Genomic DNA, 4,575 nt, shown 5'->3' on the forward strand with positions numbered 1-4,575 from the left:
TCTTGTTATCTTAATCTAATGAAACTTACCTGGACCAAAGAATTTGCAAGGAAAACAAGCTATTAATTTATCTATTGTAACAGAATTTCCATTACAGAAAACACCTAATCATTATTTTAAAATTTACTGATAGTCTCCAATCTTTCCATATTTTTGGTTGAAACAAAAATACAGTAATGTAGTTAAAGTAGTCATAGTACAATGTGTACTGAACTATGCAAAATGTACTTCTTACGGCGCAATGGTTTTCTTAAGCATAAAATGTTTAGACATTTGCATTGCTTATTTCTAAAGAAAACATTTACAGATTTTGATAATCAAAATTATAATATTATTTGGTACGTCAAATATTCATTTTCATTAACATGAAAGCCAATCTGAAAAGTAGCTGAAATCGTGTGTTTTTTACTATTTGTACAATTACTTAATTTTATTAAAATATTTTAAAGAATTCATATCAGTATCTTACTTTTTAAAAATCTTATTTTTCCCCCTTAAATTCCCAATTACAGTGCAGTTTGTGTGCTTATGTATTGTTCTTTTGTTGCAATGTATTTTTATACCAATGCACTTGTTCAGCAATTGTATATATCAAGCATATGTTTTGTAAGTATATATGTATAAATGGTTTAATAGATATCACACAAATAGATTGTAATTTCTATTGTACAGACTCATTTTAATTGTTATACTCATTTATATAGCTTTTAAGCAGTCTTATTATTGTATTCAGGTTTTTTAATGTCACAAAAGTGATAGAATAAAAATTTAGAGAATAAAATATTTTATACAAATGAGTTGGAAAGTTTAATTTATCTTTTTTGTCATATTGTGCACTAGTTGAGTCGCCCAGCTTTGCACGGTCTATCTCGAAAATAAAAGTTTTGTCAAGTGACGCATTTTCAACAGTCAAACTTTAAAAAAAAAAATAAAATCTAAAATTTCCCGACAGGTAGTCTAAAAATCACCAAAAAAAAAAAATAAATAAATAAATCCCCCGATTACAGGAAAATCCTCATAACAAAAGCCAGAATTTTATTTGTTCATGTTCAAGAAAAAAATAGCCATAGGTCTTTCTTCTCAAAGATTTTCTTCAGGCTACAAATTTAAATAAAAGCATTGTTCAACAATTAATTTCTGATTGAAGGCTTACCTACATTTTAGCATGGAATTAGTTAAAAACAGTTAAATTCACGTTCTAATTTTTTTGGATTAGATTTTATCTGATGCAGTAAAAATCAGGGGTCTCTATGGATATTTTATTCTAGAGCAATTTTTCGCCCTCATATCATAGTAAAACATTTTTGAGTCCTAAAATTAAAATTTGAATGTTTTTTTTTTTTTTTTTTTTGAGTTTGAAAACCCCCTAGGTTCCTTCTTGGATGCCCAAGTACCTCCCTGCCAAACCTAGTTGACATCCGACGTAAACAGTGTATTTGTATATGGAACATACACACATATATCTTTGTTTTACTTATACAGATTAGGTTATGTTGGTAGTTATAATCGGGTCTTAATTTCTGATAAAAGTGCAGGAGCCCTGGAGTCTTCAGAACGTATTTTAATGCATAGATAGTGTGAAAGTTCCTATAACTTTGAAAAAAGGGCAAGATCTGAGATCCCATGCTAATGAATCTCTGGTTATGATTAATTTACAGTCTATTCAAATATTTCTTCGAAGTGAAAATTAGTGTCATCACTTAGCCATCTTTCTTCTGCTTGATTGTCTCTGGAAAGTTTTCTTGAAATCCGGATAGCCATGCCTAAACACATATTTGTAGGTATAAAATTTATGCGCATTCTTAGAGTCGGGAGTCATCGAGCAAAGACTTAAAAAACAATCCCATTACAATTTTAGAAGTTCACTAAATGCAAAAGGGAAAAATAAAAGTTATAACTGCACATTTGAAAACTCACTTGCACATAAATTTGTAATTACTATAGGTACAAAAAAAAAAAAAACATTGAAATGGGGAAACCTGAAGAAATTTCAGTAAGGGGAGTTTAAATAAATATAGTATATTGTAGGACAAATCATAACTTTAATCATTAAAAGATTTTTTCATGTCTTGCTAAGAAATTTTGAAAATATTTGAAGTTGATTTACCAAACCAAAACAAGAGTTGTCTGAAAATGGTCATACCCCCCTTTTATTTTTAACATTATGTTAGATATGCGTGAATGTTTGATTGGTTGGTTGATTTGATTTTTATGGCACAAGAGCCCGTGAGGGCTATACCGCGCCAAACAATTTTTTGTTATATAATATTTATTTTTTATTTAAGAATAAGTTAAAGTAAGTATATTTTGAAATCAAAAGAATAAACCTTCAAGTGCTAGTATTAAAAAAGGACAGCCTTAAAAACATATAAACGTTGAAGACAGATAAGGAAAAATGGATGAAACAATATCTTGAAAAATAAGGAAAGGACGAAATCACATAATGGTGAGACAAACACTAAATTAAAAAGGAGAATCCAATCTCCCGGAGGAAGGAGTATAAATTGCAATGGGGTGGGTCCCCCAGCAAGTCTTTCAAAGATGGATTAAAATCATTAAAATATTTAAAACGTATTTGATTAAAATTTGGGCGGTTGCATAAAATATGCAACACTGTCTGGTTGACGTTACATTTAATACAAGTTGGAGCTGGTTCACGGCATAAGAGGTATTTATGGGTGAACCTGGTATGACCGATGCAAAGACGAGTTAATAAAACTTGTTCTCTCCTGGAAAGTTGTAATGATTTGAAACCTTTAGCCGATGGTTGGATCGAATGTAATTTAGTTAGCGTTTCAAGATTCCATGTCTGCTGCCAATGTGTGTTAAGACATTCAGAAATTGCGTTTTTAATGTCGTTAAAAGGAACACTATCAGGTGAATGTTTGTAATTTGTAGTTAGCTTAAAGTCTCAAGAGTTATAACACCAGCAGAACAACACAGGTGAATTCTACACAATGTTCTATAGCAGCAAAGCATCTGCAAGAACATTTATTTTGAAAATTTGCCATTGTATGCAAAAATATGCACTTGCATATAATCCAGGTTCTAGTTATTATCCTTATATATATATGAAAATATTTTTCTTGTAACTTCCTATGTTAAGTAATAAAGAATCATCTCTCTGTTTATTCCTTATCACCTTGTTTCTGTACAAAGCAAAAAAAAAAGGGGGGGATGAAACTATACAAAAACTACAATAATTATTAGGGTGGTCCAAAATTTTGAAGGTGCGAGTTCAACCCTCCCATTTGGTTTCAATACATTAGAAAACAAATAGGAAGATATTTTGAATATTTTTAATTTAGAGGTAGCTTAAAGCAGATGAAACTTGCATGATTACCAAAATGTGTTTGACAAAGGACCAAACTAATCGCAAATGAGAAAGTGAGAAGCAAAGGGATGTAAGTGGACTTTTTCCAGTTTCGAGTAAAACGCGTTTAAAGATCAGATCCTAGGTAGACTTTCATTGAAAAGTTTAAATCATGCTGTACAGCAGCACCTACCAGGACTACCTCTTGCCCCAAGACAGAGGAGAAGTTCACCTACCATTTGTACTGGTTATCTCCAAATTTTTAATTTTGCCACTTGCATCCCTTTGCTTCTCACTGCCTCAAATAGGATTGCTATTTCTATAAACAGAAATTACTTTACTAAATTACTATTTTATGCACACCCTTTTAACACTAGCCATGAAATACCTTCTTATCCTAGAGTGAAAAAACTTGAAATGAAGAAATAGGGGTGTTCTAATTATTGCAAACTCCGGGTAAATTTCATTTTGTGTATGTTGTGCTCGATCAAATAAGATAGTTCTTCAAATTTATGATTTTTATTGAAGTTGGAATAAAAATCTTGGAATTTTTTTTTTACCAGATGAAAGGTACCTTATGTCTTATTATGTACTCATAACAATGTGTATACAAACTTTCATGAAGATCAATTGAGTAGAGTAGTTAGGAATGAAAGCTTATCACACAAACAAAATCACTTTCGCATTTAATAACATTAGTAAGGATATATGCATAGGCTGCTGGCGCTCAAAAGAGGTATGCGGAATAGGGATGGTACCCGAAAGTTGATTTTTTTCCCCTGTTTTCGTAAAATTTAGCTATATGTCACAGGATTTTCACATTACTGATTAAGTGACCTCCGAAGAATGTCAGATGTGACCTAGAAAGTTGGAGCAAATGACCACCGCACTCTCTTATTTAATTATCACTCTTATTTAATATCTCTCCCCAATTTAATTCCATTCTTATGAAATAGCATGAAAAAAATCCATTTATTTCGAATTTTTAGTTTTTATTTTCGTGAAATAAATCAATCTACCTGTAAAAAAAAAATTTTTCCAATTGATCGTTAGTTTTTAATTCTGAAAAGTGCCCCCCCCCCCCTTGCCCTCCATACGAGCCACCTGTGGTATATAGCCTAGTTTAAATGGGGCATGAGTGTAGCCAGGATTCACGTTAGGGATAGTCAAGCCGAGGTACAACAAGATGGTGATTTTTAGCTGCCGTTTCGCCCCAGTGCCAGTTTTCTAGGCCAGGCAATAACTTGATGCTGCCTCCTTTA

Source organism: Uloborus diversus, chromosome 4, assembly GCF_026930045.1.
Source record: "Uloborus diversus isolate 005 chromosome 4, Udiv.v.3.1, whole genome shotgun sequence".
Lineage (NCBI taxonomy): Eukaryota > Metazoa > Arthropoda > Arachnida > Araneae > Uloboridae > Uloborus > Uloborus diversus.